This window comes from Pristiophorus japonicus, chromosome 15 (genome assembly GCF_044704955.1).
Source record: "Pristiophorus japonicus isolate sPriJap1 chromosome 15, sPriJap1.hap1, whole genome shotgun sequence".
In the NCBI taxonomy this organism is placed as follows: Eukaryota; Metazoa; Chordata; class Chondrichthyes; family Pristiophoridae; genus Pristiophorus; species Pristiophorus japonicus.
The window spans coordinates 164,215,105-164,236,941 of record NC_091991.1 but is presented as its reverse complement, the minus strand read 5'-3'; the positions used below and the strand labels follow the sequence as shown (position 1 = coordinate 164,236,941).

Sequence of the window (21,837 nt, the reverse complement as noted above, 5' to 3'; positions counted from 1 at the left end):
CGCAGGTGGTCTTCCACTAACAGGTGCTGCTGCCTCATGATGGCTAAGTTATGCATCATGCAGCACACAATAGTGACTGATCGACAATCTCAGGGGAGTACAGCAAGTAGCCTCCGGAATGGTCCAGGCATCGGAAACACTGTTTCAAGATGTCAATGGTCCTCTCTATGATGCTGCGTATCGCAATGTGCGACATGTTGTATTCCCGGTCAGCTTCCGTCCGTGTTACACGTGGGGGGGAGGGGGGGGTCATGAGCCAGGTGGTGAGGCCATACCCTTTGTCTCCCAGTCACCAGCTTTGCTCTTCTGGCTGCTGCTGAAACATGGCAGACATAATACTGTTGTGTAGGATGAACACATTATGAGTGCTCCCAGAGTATCTTGCATCGACTGACATGATATGATGCATATCGTCACACACGAGCTGTACATTAATGGAGTGGAAGACTTTTCTGTTCCTGTACATCTCGGAATCCTCCAAAGGTGCTTGCAAGGCGATGTGGGTACAATCAATGCAGCCCTGTACCTTTGGGAAGCCAGCAATCCTGGAGAAGCCCACAGCCCTGTCATGGATTGCTTGGGCGGTCATGGGGAACTTTATGAAGTCATTCCTACGCGCGCAGCCATGACCTGGTGAATGGAGACGTGTTGCATGTTGAGAGATGGCGCACACATCCCCAATTGTAGCTTGAAACGAGCCTGAGGCATAGAATGAAAGTGCAGCTGTAACCTTCACTTCAACTGACAAAGCAGTCCTCCTGATGCTTCTAGGTTGCAGGCCTGCTTTGACCAACTCACAGATCTCACTTACAACTTCTTTGCGGAAACGCAGCCTTCTGACAGTCTGCATCACTCAGGTAGAGATACGAACGCCTATCTTGATATACCGAGGTGGGTAAGGCCTCCTGCCCAACACCCTACGGGCTCTGATATTCCTGATGCGATGATGTCGAATCAATAGTTTCCTACGTAGCACCATGATGCAGAAGGCTCGCACACTGTCAGTATTGCCCCCATATTTAAATTTAACCCTTGAAAGAAGCTCAAAATGGCAGGAAAGCAAGCAGGATAGGTTCACAGTTCTCTCTCTCCCCAAGGTCTGTATGGATGGATCACATCCAAGGTCTTGTGACTTCACCTGTCTCCCCCCTTAACTAATTGCATTCTTGTGACTTCTCCTCTCCCCTCCCCCCCTCCACCTTAACTAATTGCAGTCTTCAGAAACCTTCCGATTGGCACCTTGCTCCCCGGGTTCGAAGCCTTCCGATCAGCACCTTGCTCTCTCTCTCTCTCCACCCCCACCCCATCCCACCCCAATGGCTTGGTTTCTAGCCGAGCCCCGAGCCCGTGTCCAGGCGCGGGGCCGATTCTGTCGGCCAAAGCTACGACACTCCAGCCCTGCTTCAAGACGTTCGGTGGTGGTGTGTGAGTAAAAAAATGAGAAAACTTCTGAAATCCAACAAATTTACATTTACTATGTTGACAGATAAAAAAAGTTGAACTTTATTATTGATTTTTAGTTTTCTTGACTCCCTCCAAAATCTTCAATTTAAAAACAATGGTGTCATTCAGCGTCAATTTCTCAATGTATGCTGGTTTTCTTAAGTGCCCAGAAGCTTTTCAGGTGTAGCCAGATACACAACCTAGGAGCAAAAAATGGCAAAACTGCAAAATATTATAAAAACCGGTGCAGACATGAGGGAACTATGACATAAAAAAAAACTGGATAGAAAAATCGTAATTAAGTCAGTTACACCGGCGCAGATCGCAGGGGGAAACTTGGAAAAAATAAATACGTCAAAAAAATGGCGCAAATGACCCGGGAAAATTGAGCCCATAGATTCTGTCCTTGACCCCTCCAGGACATCCTCCCTCTCTAGCACTGTAACATTCTCCTTAACCAATACTGCCACACCACCTCCTATCTTTCCTTCCCTATCTTTCCTGAACACCTTATAACCAGGAATATTTAATACCCAATCCTGCGCTTTTTTGAGCCAGGTCTCAACATCATATTCCCATGTGGCTATTTGTGCCTGCAGCTCACTTACCTTGTTTACCATGCTTTGTGCTTTCACTTACATGCACTGTAAATCCATTTTAGACCATCCTGTATTGTCTCTTAGTTTGACCCCACCTAATACCTTACTATTTCTTACTTCAGTGGTCTCTGTCTCTCCCAATCGTTTGAGCAAATTATTTACTCTTTTTAATGTTACATCCTGGTGCCCATCCCCTGCCAAAAAGAAGGCGAAAGATCAAACACAAACCAAGGTTTTAAACTTAAGTCAGGTAGGTGCGCATCTTTTTTGTAGAATCCAGTCGAAAACCTGTGGGAAGGAGAAACCGGGATTTCTTGGCCAACTTGTTATAAAATGGTAATGGGCCTGATGGTTTCCACCTCAGGGTATTAAAAGAAATAGGTGATGAAATTGCAGAATGTTAGTCAGAATCTTTTAAATCTCTCTAGATTTGGGAATTGTGCCATGAGATTGGAAATTAGTTAATGTCACTCCACTATTTAAGAAGGTTGGAGAGAGAAACCAGATAACTACAGGCCTGTCTGTTTAACGTCAATTGTGAAGTTACTACTAATTGTATCATTAGGGATAGATTGACTGAGCACTGAACAGAGCGAACCAGCGTGGCTTTGTTAATGGTAAGTCATGTCTGACTAATCTCGTTGAATTTTTTGAGGAGGTCACTAACAACATCGAAGCACTGACCACACGCGACTGTTGATTTAAAAGCTTGTGCTGAAACAAGTTGCTTCCAAACATGGGTGGCATGGTAGGCCTTCCTCTTGGAATTGAGCATGACTGGGAGAATGAACAGAGGCCACGCAGAGCAGGACAAGTTGTTAAAAGAGGGAGGAGGAGTAGGGGCAGAGGGGCTCTCAGCAGGAGGCCATATACACTTTAGGGAGCAATTCTCTTCCCTCAACTTCAGGAAGAACCAATGTTTGAGACGTCTTCGCTTCACTAAAGAGGTTGTAACTGAAATCTGCCAACTGCTGCAGCCACAACTGTATCCTCAAAGCAGGACAAGGACTGCATTGCCTGTGGCTGTCATGGTGATCATGGTTGTTAACGTTTATGCACCTAGCTCATTACAGGCTGCTGCTGGAGATATAAGTAACATCTCACAGTTGACAGTACACTGCTGAATAAGGGAGGTCACTGAGGCTCTCTATACACAAAGAGACAGCTTCATCTCATTCCCTCTTGCCAAAGACAAGCAGGCAGAGCGAGCACGAGGGTTTTCACGGATTGCAGGCATCCCCATGGTGCATCATAGGCGGTCCCTCAAACGAGGATGACTTGTTTCCACATGAGTTCACAGATGTTTCAAGGAAGGACCCGATGTTCCAGTCCTGAATTCCAATTGAGGGGGTGGAAGATGCCTGTGCATGGATTTTTTAAATATTTGGTGACCGTTGTACATCAGCCACCAGACGGGCTTGACAGACCCAAGGCCATTATCCAGTGGCAAAGGTTAACCAGGACGACTGGAGACCTGCTCTGCTGTACGGACTCAGTGCTCACACATATCACAGTGTGGGCTGGCCCATGCTGCCCCTGGGCCCTCAGCACTTCTGGGCCCCGCACCCTCATTCGCCGCACCTCCACCACAATCTCTCACCGCTCCTCCGCCACAAACATTCGCCGCACTTCCGTCACGATCACCCACCAAATCTCATCCACGATCTCTCATTACTCCTCCGCCCCGATCACTTGTCGCAAGTCCGCCACGACCTTCCCGCTCCCCAGCTTTACCAGTGCTCAGCCGATGCTCCTGCCCATGCTCCAAACGGCGACCTGGGTCCTGACGACGTCACCCAGTCGCCCACCTCGAAGCCGTCGCACATTTGTGTCTGCTCGCGCTAGAAGCTGCAGTGGCATGCTCCAGCTCTTTTTATAGCCCCGACCTGCGGAGATATTTTCACACAGGTCGGGATGGTCCACAATGTCCTGTGCAGGGTGCAGGGTGCCATTGACACACACATTGCCTTGCGTGCACCGCATGTCAACTTGACCATTTTCATGAACCGAAAGCGATTTTACTCCCTCAATGTGCAGCTGGTGTGTGACCACAGGCAGCACATCATGCAGCTAAATGCATGTTATCCTGGCAGCAGTCACGATGCGTTCATTCTGTAGCAGTCCTCTGTTCCACTAGTATTTGACACACCACAGCAAGTCAAAGGCTGGCTACTGGGCGACAAGGGTTATCCACTCAGGATATGGCTCATGACTCCAGTCCAGAACTCACGCACACATTCACAGCAGGCCTACAATAAGAGCTATGCTGCCACAAGGAACATTTTACAGCACACCATCGGCATCCTCAAGCAATGCCTCCGCTGCAGAATGAGGGAGAAATGGGATGACAAAAGTAGGATTAGGTATGCAGATACCTTTGTCAACGATTGCTAATGCCCCGCCAGTAACCACGGCTTCAGTGATGCTCCTTCCCATGATGGCCAGCACGATCACCTCCCCAGGGGTTAAAACATACAGGCATGTTTGTCCTCCTCCCAGTCTTTGCTGCTGCTTGCTGTTCTGCGTCACCTTTTCCTGCAAGAAAAAGGGAAGTGTTTCCGTGAGTATCCACAATATGTTTGGCTGATGTGGCGGTCTTGGTTGAATAGCTGCCAGTGTGCACGAGTTGTAAGTTGTGGGCACTGTAGTGTATGAATAAAGAGTCTGACTGGGTACTGTGAGCTTGAAGTAAAGTGTGACCTTATTCTTTTATTGCAGGTCTCCAGAGTGAGGCCGCCTTAAGTATCTGTGCTCCCAAGGGATTTTGGGATCCCTTGGGACTTCAGGGGATGAGCCCTCTGGTGGCTACAAAAGGTATATACAGATTTACATACATAACAACAGTCCCCCAACCCCCCAAAGTCAACAGTGTAACTACTTACAAGGTGAGTCGATCTGGGGCCTTTCTTGCCCTGGTTGATCGTCTCAGTGCAAATGCTGGTTTTGGTGAGTCATTAGTTGGGCCCTCGCAGGGCTGCTGTGCAGCGGGCCTTGCTGGGCTGCCTGGTGTGGTGAGGCCTGCTGGGTGCTGCGGGTGATGAGTTCTGCTTCGTGGCCAACTGCGGTGTCGGTTGCCACTGGTGTGTATGTTGGTGGGTCAAAAAAGGTAGGGTCCAAATTAGGTTGCTCAGGATAGTCCGTGAATCTGAGTTTGATTTGATCCAAGTGTTTCCGGTGAATGAGTTCATTTGAAAGTTTGACCCGAAACACCCTGCTCCCCTCTTTGGCCACAATAGTGTCGGGAAGCCACTTGGGACCTTGTCCATAATTCAACACAAATACAGGATCATTGATTTCAATTTCGCGTGACACATTTGCGCTATCATGGTATGTACTTTGTTGAAGCCGCCTGCTCTCTACCCGTTCATGTAGATCAGGGTGAACTAACGAGCGCCTTGTCTTGAGTGCCCTTTTCATGAGCAGTTCAGCAGGTGGGATCCCAGTGAGCGAGTGGGGTCTTGTACGGTAGCTAAGCAGGACTCAGGATAGGCGAATCTGCAGTGAGCCTTCAGTTACCCTCTTCAAGCGCTGCTTGATTGTTTGAACTGCTTGTTCTGCGTGACCGTTGGATACTGGCTTAAGCGGGGCAGATGTAACATGTTTGATCCCATTATGGGTCATGAACTCTGTTGTGTATCTGTAAAGCATGCACTCCCATGTTCCACCACCAGGAAATGCATCCCCTGAAGTCCCAAGGGATCCCAGCATCCCTTGGGAGCACTGCATATAAGACGGCCCCTAAGGCCTGTGCCTCACTCTGGAGTGTCTTAATAAAGACTGAGGTCACTGTTACTTTAACCTTTCTGTGTGCAGTCTCATCTGTGTTAGGAACACAATAACTGGCGGCGAGTATACGAATCCAACGCAAAGATGCAGCAAACTGTGGGCATCCTGGAGAAGTTCTCGGAGGATGAGAACTGGGAAGCCTATGTCGAACGGCTAGACCAGTACTTTGTAGCCAACGAGCTGGACGGAGAAGGAAGCGCTGCAAAAAGGAGAGCGGTCCTCCTCATGGTTTGCGGGGCACCGACCTACAGCCTCATGAAGAATCTTCTGGCTCCGGTAAAACCTACAGATAATTCATATGAGGAGCTGTGCATACTGGTTTGGGAGCATCTTAACCCGAGGGAGAGCGAGGTATCGGTTCTACGCGTGCCAGCGATCTGAAGGTCAGGAAGTGGCAAGCTACGTGGCCGAGCTAAGGCGACTTGCAGGACAATGTGAGTTTGATGGCTACCTGGAGCAAATGCTCAGAGACTTTTTTGTACTGGGCATTGGCCACGAGAGCATCCTACGAAAACTTTTGACTGTAGAGACACCGACCCTCAGTAAGGCCATTGCGATAGCACAGGCGTTTGTGTCCACCAGTGATAACACCAAACAAATCTCTCAGCACACAAGTGCTAGCAATGTTCATAAATTAACTGGAACTGTGCTTGCAAGCAGAAATGTACAGGACAGAAACCACGAGACTGCAACTGCCAGCAGGCCTCAGGTGACCCAGATGACTCAGAGTCCGCAACAAAGGATGAATGCAAGGCAATTGTTGGCGTTGTGGAGGCTTCCATTCAGCCTATTCATGCCGCTTCAAAGGGTATGTTTGCAAGAGCTGTGGAACAATGGGGCAACTCCAATGAGCTTGCAGACGAGCTGCAAGCTCTGAAAAACCTGCTAACCACCACGTGGCAGAGGAAGATCGGTCCATGGTGGATCAAAGCAATTTCGAGCCTCAGAGAGAGGAGGCAGATGCTGAAGTACATGTGGTGCACACATTTTTGACGAAATGTCCACCTATAATGCTAAATGTAAAATTGAATGGCTTACCCATAGCCATGGAATGGGACACTGGCGCTAGCCAATCCATCATGAGTAAAAAGATGTTTGAGAGACTGTGGTGCAATAAGGCACTCAGACCAGCCCTGAGCCCCATCCACACGAAACTGAGAACGTACACCAAAGAGCTCATCACTGTCCTGGGCAGCGCTATGATCAAGGTCACCTACGAGGGCACGGTGCACGAACTGCCACTCTGGATTGTCCCGGGCGATGGCCCTACACTGCTTGGAAGGAGCTGGCTTGGCAAAATCCACTGTCACAGGGATGACGTCCAAGCGCTATCACATGTCGATGAGGCCTATGTACCCAGGTTCTTAACAAATTTCCTTCCCTTTTTGAACCAGGCATTGGAAACTTTTCCGGGGTGAAGGTGCGGATCCACTTGGTCCCAGAGGCACGACCCATTCACCACAAGGCGCGAGCGGTACCTCACATGATGAGACAGTGGAAATTGAGCTGGACAGGCTGCAACGCGAGGGCATCATCTCCCCAGTGGAATTCAGCGAGTGGGCCGGCCCGATTGTTCCAGTACTCAAAAGTGACGGCACGGTCAGGATTTGCAGCGATTATAAAGAAACTATTAATCGTTTCTCGCTACAGGACCAATACCTGCTACCTAAGGCAGACGACCTATTTGCGACGCTGGCAGGAGGCAAGATGTTCACCAAGCTCGACATGATTTCGGCCTACATGACGCAGGAGCTGGAGGAGTCTTCGAAGGGCCTCAACTGCATCAACACGCACAAGGGACTGTTCATCTGCAACAGATGCCCGTTTGGAATTCGGTCGGCTGCAGCGATCTTCCAGAGAAACATGGAGAGCCTACTCAAGTCGGGACTACGCACGGTGGTTTTTCAGGATGACATATTGGTCACGGGTCGGGACACCGTCGAGCAACTAAAAACCTGAAGGAGGTCCTCCAGCAACTTGATCGCGTAGGGCTGCGGCTGAAGAGGTCGAAATGCGTCTTCATGGCAACAGAAGTGGAGTTTTTGGGGAGAAAGATCGCGGCGGACGGCATTCAGCCCACAGATGCCAAGACAGAGGCTATCAGGAACTTGTCCAGGCCACAGAACGTCACGGAGCCGCGGTCGTTCCTGGGACTCCTCAACTATTTTGGTAACTTCCTACCGGGGTCAAGCACCCTCTTAGAGCCCCTACATGTGTTATTGCATAAAAGTGAGAACTGGGTATGGGGAAAAAACCAAATAATTGCTTTTGAGAAAGTCAGAAACATTTTATGCTCCAACAAGCCGCTTGTATTGTATAACCCGTGTAAAAAACTTGTGCTAGCATGTGATGCGTCGTCGTATGGAGTCGGGTGTGTATTACAACAAACTCACATTGCAGGGAGGTTGCAACCTGTTGCCTATGCCTCCATGAGCTTGTCTAAGGCCGAGAGGGCCTACAGCATGATTGAGAAAGAGGCATTAGCGTGTGTGTTCGGGGTAAAGAAAATGCATCAGTACCTGTTTGGCCTCAAATCGATCACAAGCCCCTCATATCCCTGTTCGCTGAAAATAAGGGGATAAATACTAATGCCTTAGCCCGCATACAAAGGTAGGCACTCGCGCTATCAGCGTATAACTATAACATTCGCCACAGGCCAGGCACCGAGAACTGTGCGGATGCTCTCAGTTGGCTACCATTGCCCACCATGGGGGTGGAAATGGCGCAGCCTGCAAACTTGTTGATGGTGGCGCAGCCTGTTGATTTGTTGATGGTCATGAAAGCGTTTGAAAATGATAAATCACCTGTCACGGCCCGCCAGATTAGGACTTGGACCAGCCAAGATCCTCTGCTGTCCCTAGTAAAAAACTGTGTACTGCATGGGAGCTCGGCCAGCATCCCCGTTGAAATGCAAGAGCTAATCAAGCTGTTCCAGCGGCGAAAGGATGAGCTGTCCATTCAGGCAGACTGCCTGTTGTGGGGTAACCGCGTAGTGCTACCAAAAAAGGGCAGGGAGACGTTCATCTTGGATCTCCACAGCACACACCCGGGTATAGTAATGATGAAAGCGATAGCCAGATCCCACATGTGGTGGCCCGGTATCGACTCTGACTTAGAGTCCTGTGTACGGCAATGCAGCGTGTGTGCTCAATTGAGCAACGCACCCAGAGAGGCACCACTAAGTTTGTGGTCCTGGCCCTCCAGATCATGGTCAAGGATCCATGTCGATTATGCGGGCCCGTTTCTTGGTAAAATGTTCCTGGTGGTGGTGGATGCTTTTCCAAAATGGATTGAATGTGAAATAATGTCGGGAAGCACCGCCACCGCCACCATTGAAAGCCTGAGGGCCATGTTTGCCACCAACGGCCTGCCTGACATACTGGTCAGTGACAACGGGCCATGTTTCACCAGTGCCGAATTTAAAGAATTCATGACCCGCAATAGGATCAAACATGTCACCTCAGCCCCGTTTAATCCAGTCTCCAATGGGCAGGCAGAGCGGGCAGTACAAGCAATCAAACAGAGCCTTAAACGAGTCACAGAAGGCTCACTCCAAACCCGCCTGTCCCGAGTACTGCTCAGCTACCGCACGAGACCCCACTCACTCACAGGAGTGCCCCCAGCTGAGCTACTCATGAAAAGGACACTTAAAACCAGACTCTCACTGGTTCACCCCAACCTGCATGATCAGGTAGAGAGCAGGCGGCAGCAACAAAATGTAAACGATGGTCATGCCACTGTGTCATGGGAAATTGATCTGAATGACCCTGTGTATGTGCTAAACTATGGACAAGGTCCTCGGTGGATTGCGGGCACGGTGATAGAAGGGAGTAGGGTGTTTGTAGTCAAACTAGACAATGGACAAATTTGCAGAAAGCACCTGGACCAAACGAGGCTGTGGTTCACAGACTGCCCTGAACAACCCACAGCAGGCACCACCTTTTTCGAGTCCACAACACACACCCAAAGGATCAACGACACCACCCCGGACCAGGAAATCGAACCCATCACGCCCAACAACCCAGCCCAGGCTCACCCAGCAGCCCTGCAGGGCCAACAACACGCCAGCCCAGCGAGAGCACAGCCAACACCCCAGAACAGACATTTGTACCGAGGTGGTCCACCAGGGAAAGAAAAGCTCCCGACCGCCTCACCTTGTAAATAGTTTTCACTTTGACTTTGCGGGGGAATGATGTTGTGTATCTGTAAAGCATGCACTCCCATGTTCCGCCACCAGGGAGCGCATCCCCTGAAGTCCCAAGGGAGCCCAGCATCCGTTGGGAGCATTGTATATAAGCCAACCCCTAAGGCCTGTTCCCCACTCTGGAGTGTCTTAATAAAGACTGAGGTCACTGTTACTTTAACCTCCCTGTGTGCAGCCTCATCTGTGTTAGGAACACAATAAACTCATTGAACTCGGCACTGGTGAAACATGACCCGTTGTCGCTCACAAGGACATCAGGCAGTCTGTGCATGGCAAACATGACCCGCAGGCTTTCAGTGGTGGCAGCGGACGTGCTTGCCGACATTATCTCACATTCAATCCATTTGGAGTACGCATCTACAATCACATGGTTTGGAGGGCCACGACCATAAACCTAGTGGCGCCTCCCTGGATGCATTGCTTAACTGCGACCATGTATTACATTTGTGCACGCAGGACTCTTAAGTCCGCATCAATACCGGGCCACCACACGTGGGATCTGGCTATCGCTTTCATCATTACGATGCCTGGGTGAGTACTGTGGAGGTCCTTGATGAAAGTGTCCCCGCCCTTCTTGGGTACCACCACCCGATTACCCCACAGAAGGCAGTCTGCCTGTATAGACATTTCATCTTTGCGCCGCTGGTACGGCTTTATCTCTTCCTGCATTTCCACTGGGACAATGGACCAGCTCCTGTGAAGCACACAATTTTTTACTAGAGGCAGTAAGGGGTCCTGGTTCGTCCAGGTTCTAATCTGTCGGGCTGTGACAGGTGATTGCTCACTCTCGAATGCTTCCATAACTATGATTAAATCTGTGGGCTGTGACGTGTCCACCCCCGTGGTGGACAATGGCAGCCTACTGAGATCATCGGCACATTTTTCTGTGCCTGGCCTGTGGCGGATGGTGTGGTTGTATGCGGACAACATGAGCACCCAATTTTGGATGCGGGCCGATGCATTAATATTTATCCCCTTACTTTCGGAAAAAAGCGCTATCAGTGGCTTATGGTCAGTTTCCAATTCTAATAGATATTGATGCATTTCTTTTTCTTTACCCCATAAACACACGCTAATGCTTCTTTTTCAATCATGCTGTAGGCTCTCTCAGCCTTAGACAGACTTCTGGGTGCATAAGCAACGGGTTGCAATTTCCCAGATTCATTAGCTTGCTGCAATACACACCTGACGCCATACGACTACGCATCACATGCTAGTATCAAACGCTTACATGGATCATACAACACGAGCAATTTGTTTGAGCATAACCATTTTCTAACTTTTACAAAGGCATTTTCTTGGTTTTTGTCCCATACCCATTTGTCTCCTTTACACAGTAAGGCGTGCAGTGGTTCTAACAGTGTGCTGAGACCCAGTAAAAAGTTACCAAAGTAGTTCAGGAGTCCCAGAAACGACCGCAGCTCCGTCACGTTCTGTGGCCTCGGTGCGTTCTCTTTTGAGAAACTGTGGATTAACCCAGCTGCACGACCCAAGCTGGTCCTGGTCACGGTGAAGCTGCGTACCTACACCAAGGAGCTGATACCTGTTCTTGGCAGAGTGGATGTGCAGGTATCTCACGGTGGCGAGACGCACGGTTTACCTTTGTGGATCATTGCAGGTGATGGGCCGATGCTACTCGGCAGGAGATGGGTGGGGAAAGTCCGTGGGAGCTGGGAAGACTTCATTTTCCACAGACCGCTGTTCCCCAGGTTCACAGGCAGAGCAGGCCTCCTCCAAAGGAACTCGAAACTGACCTCCGCGCCGCTCACGCTGCCGGCGGAGAACAGCAGGGTCTCCCGGCACCGGGCCGGCATCACATCACCAGCCGATAGTTCGCTCTCCTGCCCCCCCCCCCGCAGGGCCGCGGGAACCGGGGAAAGGACCCGGACCCGGACCCAGGGCCTTCGAGTGGTGCCGCTCCGCGGCCACGGCCTGCAGGGTCTCCTGTTCAGCAGCCCGGGAGAAGGTGCAGGATGTCGGCGCTGTGGAATGTTGTGAGCCGGTCCAGACAAAAGGTTACACGGGCCATACTTGGTGCTTGCTCTGTCAACGAGTGTACGCTGGATTTTGTCAGGAAAATAAAGACTCACTGTGCCGAGCCCTTCACAGAGTATTGGACGAGCGACCTGGAACTGGTGATAATAAAGTCCTTGCTGAAGAAGTCCTTGCTGAAGAAGTTAAGACGGCGGCGAGCCTCGTGGCAGCTGAGTTCTGCAGAGGGAGACAGGCAGGACCAGCAGAGCACCCCGGGAAACCTCGTGGAAAAACAAGATGGCGTCTTAAAAGGGAAATATACCCGGGAACCTTAAAAGGCCTTACACCGTTGGCGGTCCCCACAAAGAGATTTTTATAAGGGCAAGAGTGAGTCAAAATGATTAATGTGATTTGTACGATGACGTGATTTATATATTTATATAAGAGTTAATATCTTGATGCTGAAGTGACTACTGTGTTGCTGAAGTGACTACAGTGCTTAAAATGATTGATATGATTTACGAAAAGAGTTAATATCACAATGTACAAGTAAAAGGGTTAATGGATCTGGACTAACATGACTAATGGATTAATGCGATTTCCGATTTTATGTGATCCATGCAATTGGTTCAGCAGCTGCAGATGAGCCTCAAAGGCGTCTATTTTCTGAGAACAGAGGCAATGCACTGGTTGCGATACCCTGTTTCAGCGCAGCCCACTACCTCGGAAAAAAAAGCGGCAGTATGCCGCCACCATACCTCACCCAGTGGAGCGGGGATTAAATAACTTTTCAGTGTACCTGCAACCTTTTGATGTAACTCTACAATGTACTATACAAATGTACTGTCTATGTATACCTGCTTTCTGTTGGAGGTCATGCTTGTATACTTCATCACCCATGTAAGGACTGCAAGTACCACATGCTTGCACCGGATCGCAAGCATAATCTCTACATGGGGGGAGAAGAGGGAAGTGGATGGTCATGGACTCACACTCACAAATCAACCAGGACGAACAAGGCCGAGGTTACCGGCAATGTGCTTGTGGGACTGGGGGGGGAGTGAGATGTTATGTATTGTCCAGGTACATTAAATGTATAGTCACAATGATGCGCCACAGAGGGCGCTGTGGTGGGAGACCTGAAAGTACCTGCAAGACAGAGTATAAAAGGCTGCCCACCACACCTGAGAGACACTCTGGAGTTACATAATAAAGGACTAAGGTCACAGCAGTTACTACAACACCAGACTGTGGAGTCAGTGATTTGAGTGCTACATACATCACAGAATCCAGCAAGAATTATAAGACAGATACGAAGCAAAGTTCTTTCGGAACTTTAACTATCTTCAAGGCGAGGTAGTGTGAACAGGTTTCATCAAGCAATGCTCACAATTACCCATGAAGCTCTTTCAACATGTAAGTTTTAGATGTAGGGCTGCCTGGACTACTCCGTATGGTCTTAAAGTCAAAGTTTGAAACAATAATAAGTTAAATTAATCGTCAGACGTATCATTGTCTCGAGCTTTTCGAATCTGTTATTAAAAAGGATAACAGAAGAATTGTCCAATAATCCCCACTTATAATAAAGTTGTAAAGCTGCATTTGTTACGTGTGCATGAGCCACAATATGCAGTTAGGAATGAATGGAGTCATTTATTCCAACAAGCATTTTTGAGATCTGAGCTCAGAGTTATTGTTGACTATGAAATAGGAGATTTGTATCATGCTGATATAAACTCCATGAATAATTAGAAAAAAAGTACAGAAAAATACATTCAGAAGTATGATCTCAAACTAAATCATAACAATAGGACAAGTAGACACCGGTTCTAGCTACTAAAAAGCAAATTTAGGACTGATGCAAGTTCTTTTTAATACATTCGTACAAAAAGTGATCAACAGTTCCAATGGATTTCCAGCTAGACTCGCAGAAGCAAAAAACACAGAAACAGTATCCATTTAAGAAACAGTTGGATACATGTTGGGGATGTAAGGTATATTCGAATGGATGAGCTAAGATGAGCAAAATGGCGCTCCTCATTGCTATCTATCTCATGAAACAGGCTAGCGTGCATTTCCTGCTGCTATGTGATGTGTATACTGCTATGATTGTTGTTGTGTATCAGGAAGGTGATTTATTTATCTCTGCAGGGTTGTAAGAACAAATGGGAATTCCAGAGAGAATTCAGTGTTGGCTCCACCCTGATTACTTGGTTCCTGTTTAACAACTTATAAGAACATAAGAACATAAGAATTAGGAACAGGAGTAGGCCATCTAGCCCCTCAAGCCTGCTCCGCCATTCAACAAGATCATGGCTGATCTGGCCGTGGACTCAGCTCCACTTACCCGCCCGCTCCCCATAACCCTTAATTCCCGTATTGGTTAAAAATCTATCTATCTGTGACTTGAATACATTCAATGAGCTAGCCTCAACTGCTTCCTTGGGCAGAGAATTCCACAGATTCACAACCCTCTGGGAGAAGAAATTCCTTCTCAACTCGGTTTTAAATTGGCTCCCTCGTATTTTGAGGCTGTGCCCCCTAGTTCTAGTCTTCCCGACCAATGGAAACAACCTCTCTGCCTCTATCTTGTCTATCCCTTTCATTATTTTAAATGTTTCTATAAGATCACCCCTCATCCTTCTGAACTCCAACGAGTAAAGACCCAGTCTACTCAATCTATCATCATAAGGTAACCCCCTCATCTCCGGAATCAGCCTCGTGAATCGGCTCTGTACCCCCTCCAAAGCTAGTATATCCTTCCTTAAGTAAGGTGACCAAAACCGCACGCAGTACTCCAGGTGCGGCCTCACCAATACCCTATACAGTTGCAGAAGGACCTCCCTGCTTTTGTACTCCATCCCTCTCGCAATGAAGGCCAACATTCCATTCGCCTTCCTGATTACCTGCTGCACCTGCAAACTAACTTTTTGGGATTCATGCACAAGGACCCCCAGGTCCCTCTGCACCGCAGCATGTTGTAATTTCTCCCCATTCAAATAATATTCCCTTTTACTGGTTTTTTTCCCAAGGTGGATGACCTCACACTTTCCGACATTGTATTCCAGCTGCCAAACATTAGCCCATTCGCTTAACCTATCTAAATCTCTTTGCAGCCTCTCTGTGTCCTCTACACAACCCGCTTTCCCACTAATCTTTGTGTCATCTGCAAATTTTGTTTCACTACACTCTACACTCTAACTTAATAAGACAATGCTAGAAATAAATATCTGGAAGACCAAGTGTGCTGATTTTTTTCATTCCACATCTCCTTAACAAATAAACAAAAACAAAATTGCATGATAATATTGGAGTTAGGCGACCGCTCCTTCATATTTTAGCTGACATCCTGGAGACTCCAATACTCACTGTCGCACCGGAAATGCCCACTTGACTTCCTGAATAACTCCCTTTACTTCCTGCAATACTCCCCTTACTTCCTGCAATACTCCCCATACTGCCTGCAATACTCCCCATACTGCCTGCAATACTCCCCTTACTTCCTGCAATACTCCCCCTACTTCCTGAAATGCCAACTTTTCTTCCTGAACACGGCAGATGAATGGGAGAACCCACACAAAATATTTGCCCCATTGTATCTAATCCAGATTACAAAGGGGTTTTTGGGATGAAAGTTGAAGTGCTAACAATCATCATGAGGCAATGAATGTTGGGGACGACCCAATAGATTGTAAATAAGCTAACATTGTACTCAAGAAAAAGGGCAAATCGAATCCAGACAACTTCAGACCCATCAGTCACATCAATAGCTAATACAATTATCAGGTGCAACCTTGAGGAATACCTGTGCCAGAATAATCCAATAAATAACCAATGTGGCTTTAGAAGAGGAATGTGTGGCCTGACAAATCCTATTGTGGAAATTATATCCCAATTGATCAGTGGAAAACCAAGTGACGGTATATTTAGATTTCCAAACAGCCTTTGATAAAGATCCTCATGAAAGGTTGCTGCTGAAATTGAAAGTGGGAAATTGAAGTTTAAAAATGGGTGTAGATAAGAACGCAACAGATAGGAGAGTAATGTCAGAGTTTAGTGCTGGGGTTGATTTTTAACTTTCACACATTAATACTGAAAATTGTAATTCTAATTTGCATAGGCAATTCGGCTGTCGATCAGAAATCGTGATCCTCTTCTCTCACCGAGTACAGGCTCAGTGGTGATCCGGCAGAACAAATTTGTGCCAAATGCCTTGCCCTGGCACCCTCCAATAAATTACGTTTGCATGGACATAATTCTCCTCCTTTCTTAAGTTTCCCACTTTTAACAGCACACTCGTCTTGCTTAATGTCAAGTCCAGTTAGTTTGGACACAATTGTCAGGAATAGTAGAATCCAGTCAAATTTCTGCAAAGTGAAGTGCCATGTCTGTAGACCATGTATACTAACTGTATAGTCACATAAGGTGTGTCACCAGAGGGCACTGCGGTGGGAGACCTGAGGGTCACCTGCATCGGTGTGCAGGGCCCAGTATAAAAGGCTGCCCACCGTGCTTGTGCCTCACTCTGGAGTTACAATAAATAGGACTAAGGTTACAATGGCTCAAGTACAATACTAGACCTCGTGGAGTCATTCGTAAGAGTATTAAAGACATATCATAAAGAACACATGCAAACCCAGCAGTTTGTATAGTATGCATACTTGCATTAACTCCTCCATCTTGCTCATCAATGTCCCCACATTAAAAGGCCACAATAGGCAAGGCCTTCTTTTTAATTGCACTCTCCCAATCTGTGTGTAGCAATACCTTTCTTTCTCCTTTTACAATGTCAAAGATTTGTGGAAGTGTGGATAACTCCTAGGATGCTCTTCACGCAAATAACACACAATTCAAGCACAGTTGATTGATATTAATTAAATTTAGATCACCCTCAAAAATGACTGTAATACTTCATTCTGGGCCTTCTGCTCATTACCAAAGCAAGCTGCCTTAAGATTTGATAATTCCTAACTTAACTAAATGGATATTTAACTCAAAAAGGTAAATTCCCTGTTCAATAACCAGAGAACTAAACAATGAAAGATTCAAACAGCCTGAAAGCCTGAAATGTTATTCTAGTTGAATCATCAGGTCCCATCCTGTTACCGGAGCAGTAACGTAAACATGTCTGTTCTCAGCAGCCAATATGTGGTTCCCTACTTCTACTGATAAAACAGGATCATCACAGAATTTACCAGAACTATTTTCCTGTTGCAAATTGAGTCAAAAGGTTGCAGTGAAAGTTCAAGGTTCAAATTTCAATTGACCTAATTTTTTAAAGATGTCACCAAACATGCAATGACGTTTTGTGTCAGTTTTCCTCATGTGTTAATTCTGGACATTTAATCGAGACTGGGTGGCACTGGGTCTTATCATCTCCAGAACTTGAGTTTGAATTTAGCTCAGAGTGTTAGGAACATCAAGAACAGGAGTAGGCCCTCGAGCCTGTTGCACCATTCAGTTAGATCATGTCTGATTTGTACCTCAACTCCATTTACCCGCTTTTACTCCAAATCACTTGATATCCTTACCTAAAAAAAACCTAGCGATCTCAGTCTTGAAAGTGCCAATTGTCCCAGCACCCTCAGCCTTTTGGGTGAGAGAATGCCAGGGATCAAAGTTTCCTCTGTATGTTGACTATAAAGATCTTAAATGAAATCTGTGAACACAGTTTCAAACCAGCAGCAGCAGCCAAGTTCGTGGCACCGTGGGTGGCTCTGCAGTACAGGAGGGCAGGAAAAAGAGTGGGAGAGCTATAGTGGTTGGGGATTCTATTGTAAGGGGAATAAATAAGCGTTTCTGTGGCTGCAATCGAGACTCCAAGATGGTATGTTCCCTCCCTAGTGCAAGGGTCAAGGATGTCTCGGAGCGGGTGCAAGACATTTTGAAGAGTGAGGGTGAACAGCCAGTTGCCGTGGTGCATATAGGTACCAACGACATAGGTAAAAAACGAGATGAGGTCCTACAAGATGAATTTAGGGAGCTAGGAGCTAAATTAAAAAGTAGGAGCTCAAAAGTAGTAATCTCAGGATTGCTACCAGTGCCACATGCTAGTCAGAGTAGAAATCGCAGGATAGCTCAGATGAATACGTGGCTTGAGGAGTGGTGCAGAAGGGAGGGATTCAAATTCCTGGGACATTGGAACCGGTTCTGGGGGAGGTGAGACCAGTACCAACTGGACGGTCTGGACCGGAACCAATGTGCTCAGGGGAGTGTTTGCTCGTGCTGTCGGGGAGGGGTTAAACTAATATGGCAGGGGGATGGGAACCTATGCAGGGAGACAGAGGGAAGTAGAATGGGGGCAGAAGCAAAAGATAGAAAGAAGAAAAGTAAAAGTGGAGGGCAGAGAAACCCAAGGCAAAAAGCAAAAAGGGCCACATTAAAGCAAAATTCTAAAGGGGCAAAGTGTGTTAGAAAGACAAGCCTCAGTGCGAGGAGTATTCGGAATAAGGTGGACGAATTAACTGCGCAGACAGCAGTTAACGGATATGGTGTAATTGGCATCACGGAAACATGGCTCCAGGGTGACCAAGGCTGGGAACTCAACATCCAGGGGTATTCAACATTTAGGAAGGCTAGACATAAAGGAAAAGGAGGCGGGGCGGTGTTGTTGGTTAAAGAGGAAATTAATGCAATAGTAAGGAAGGACATTAGCTTGGATGATGTGGAATCGGTATGGGTGGAGCTGCGGAATGCCAAAGGGCAGAAAAAGGGAGTTGTGTACAGACCACCAAACAGTAGTAGTGAGGTTGGGGACAGCATCAAACAAGAAATTAGGGATGCCTCCAATAAAGGTACATAAGTTATCATGGGCGACTTTAATCTACATATTGATTGGGCTAAGCAAACTGGTAGCAATGCCGTGGAGGAGGATTTCCTGGAGTGTATTAGGGATGGTTTTCTCAACCAATATGTCGATGAACCAACTAGAGGGCTGGCCATCCTAGACTGGGTGATGTGTAATGAGAAAGGACTAATTAGCAATCTTGTTGTGCGAGGCCCCTTGGGGAAGAGTGACCATAATATGGTAGAATGTTTTATTAAGATGGAGAGTAACACAGTTAATTCAGAGACTAGGGTCCTGAACTTAAGGAAAGGGAACTTCAATGGTATGAGATGTGAATTGACTAGAATAGACTGGCGAGTGATACTTAAAGGTTGATGGTGGATAGGCAATGGCAAACATTTAAAGATCACATGGATGAACTTCAACAATTGTACATCCCTGCCTGGAGTAAAAATAAAATGGGGAAGGTGGCTCAACCGAGGCTAACAAGGGAAATTAAGGATAGTGTTAAATCCAAGGAAGAGGTTCATAAATTGGCCAGAAAAAAGCAGCAAACCTGAGGACTGGGAGAATTTTGTAATACTGCAGAGGAGGACAAAGGGTTTAATAAGGAGGAGGGAAATAGAGTATGAGAGAGAGGCATAAAAACTGACTGCAAAAGCTTCTATAGATATGTGAAGAGAAAAAATTAGTGAAAACAAACATAGGTCCCTTGCAGTCAGATTCAGGTGAATTTATAATGGGGAACAAAGAAGTGGTGGACCAGTTAAACAAGTACTTTGGTTCTGTCTTCACAAAGGAAGACACAAAGACACAAATAACCTTCCGGAAATACGAGGGAACCGAGGGTCTAGTGAGAAGGAGGAACTGAAGGAAATTCTTATTAGGCGGGAAATTGTGTTAGGGAAATTGATGGGATTGAAGGCCGATAAATCCCTGAGGACTAATAGTCTGCATCCCAGAGTACCTAAGGAGGTAGCCCTAGAAATAGTGGATGCATTGGTGATCATTTTCCAACAGTCTATCGACTCTGGATCGGTTCCTATGGACTGGAGGGTAGCTAATGTAACACCACTTTTTAAAAAAGGAGGGAGAGAGAAAATGGGTAGTTATAGACATCAGTAGTGGGGAAAATATTGGAATCAATTATTAAAGATGAAATAGCAGCACATTTGGAAAGCAGTGACGGGATCGGTCCAAGTCAGCATGGATTTATGAAAGGGAAATCCTGCTTGACAAATCTTCTAGAATTTTTTGAGGATGTAACTGATAGAGTGGACAAGGGAGAACCAGTGGATGTGGTGTATTTGGACTTTCAAAAGGCTTTTGACAAGGTCCCACACAAGAGATTGGTGTGCAAAATTAAAGCACATGGTATTGGGGGTAATGTACTGACTTGGATAGAGAACTGGTTGGCAGACAGGAAGCAGAGAGTTGGGATAAACGGGTCCTTTTCAGAATGGCAGGCAGTGACTACTGGGGTACCGTAGGGCTCAGTGCTGGGACCTCAGCTATTTACAATATACATTAATGATTTGGATGAGGGAATTGAGTGTAATATCTCCAAGTTTGCAGATGACACTAAGCTGGGTGGTAGTGTGAGCTGTGAGGAGGATGCTAAGAGGCTGCAGGGTGACTTGGACAGGTTAGGTGAGTGGACAAACGTGTGGCAGATGCAGTATAATGTGGATAAATGCGAGGTTATCCACTTTGGTGGCAAAAACACAAAGGCAGAATATTATCTGAATGGCGGCATATTAGGAAAAGGGGAGATGCAGCGAGACCTGGGTATCATGGTACATCAGTCATTGAAAGTTGGCATGCAGGTTCAGCAAGCTGTGAAGAAGGCAAATGGTACGTTGGCCTTCATAGCTAGGGGATTTGAATATAGGAGCAGGGAGGTCTTACTGCCTTAGTGAGGCCTCACCTGGAATAGTGTGTTCAGTTTTGGTCTCCTAATCTGCGGAAGGACGTTCTTGCTATTGAGGGAGTGCAGCGAAGGTTCACCAGTCTGATTCCCGGGATGACAGGACTGACATATGAGGAGAGACTGGATAGACTGGGCCTGTATTCACTGGAGTTTAGAAGGATGAGAGGGGATCTCATAGAAACATATAAAATTCTGACAGGACTGGACAGGTTAGATGCAGGAAGAATGTTCCCAATGTTGGGGAAGTCCAAAACCAGGGGACATGGTCCAAGGATAAGGAGTAAGCCATTTCGGACTGAGATGAGGAGAAACTTCTTCACTCAGAGAGTTGTTAACCTGTGGAATTCCCTACCGCAGAGAGTTGTAGATGCTGGTTCATTGGATAAAGTCAAGAGGGAGTTAGATATGGCCCTTACGGCTAAAGGGATCAAGGGGTATGGAGAGAAAGCAAGAAAGGGGTACTGGAGTGAATGATGAGCCATGATCTTATTGAATGGTGGTGCAGGCTTGAAGGGCCAAATGGCCTACTCCACCTATTTTCTATGTTTCTATATCATAGTAGGAATGGGCCCAAAGCACAAAACTATGCATAGATTGAAACTCAATTCATAGTCTCAATCATAAATGGAACAATGATGGCTAGTGTGGGAAATGGAAGTCTGTATGTCTGTTGTTCTAACCATAATATAATATAATGCATTAAAGCATTCATGATTAAGGCTCCACATTTGATTGGAAGATGTCAAGACTCTCAGGATAAGTGATGCTCACTTGCAGAAACACAGGTTACAAAAGGATGGTAAAATCATAAAGAAAATAACTGAAATGTCAAAGAAAAAGCTAATTTCTGATCTTCCTTGATGAAAGTAAACACATTAATGGGCCAGAATTTGCTGTCAAAATAATGCTGATACTAATGTCACTCGCCGTTATCTGTGCACAATTGCTACAGCTACTTCAGACAAGCAGCAGACATGCAGTTAAACGTCAATATCCCGCTGGTTGTTGACCCCTCTGCTAAGGGAAATAGGTCCTTCCTATCCACTCTATCTAGGCCCCTCATAATTTTATATATCTCAATTAAAATGCCCCTCAGCTTCCTTTGTTCCAAAGA

The 21,837-nt window shown here is 46.8% G+C and overlaps 1 long non-coding RNA gene across 1 annotated transcript; it reads right to left on the bottom strand.

Annotated features, from left to right (window-relative positions):
• Positions 1 to 1,479: 1,479 nt before the first annotated feature.
• On the bottom strand, positions 1,480 to 12,297 carry LOC139280511 (uncharacterized). Its single transcript, XR_011596714.1, has 3 exons — positions 12,123 to 12,297; positions 4,418 to 4,577; positions 1,480 to 1,643 (listed from the first exon to the last, which is right to left on the bottom strand). It is a non-coding gene; the product is annotated as an uncharacterized lncRNA (long non-coding RNA).
• Positions 12,298 to 21,837: the final 9,540 nt, after the last annotated feature.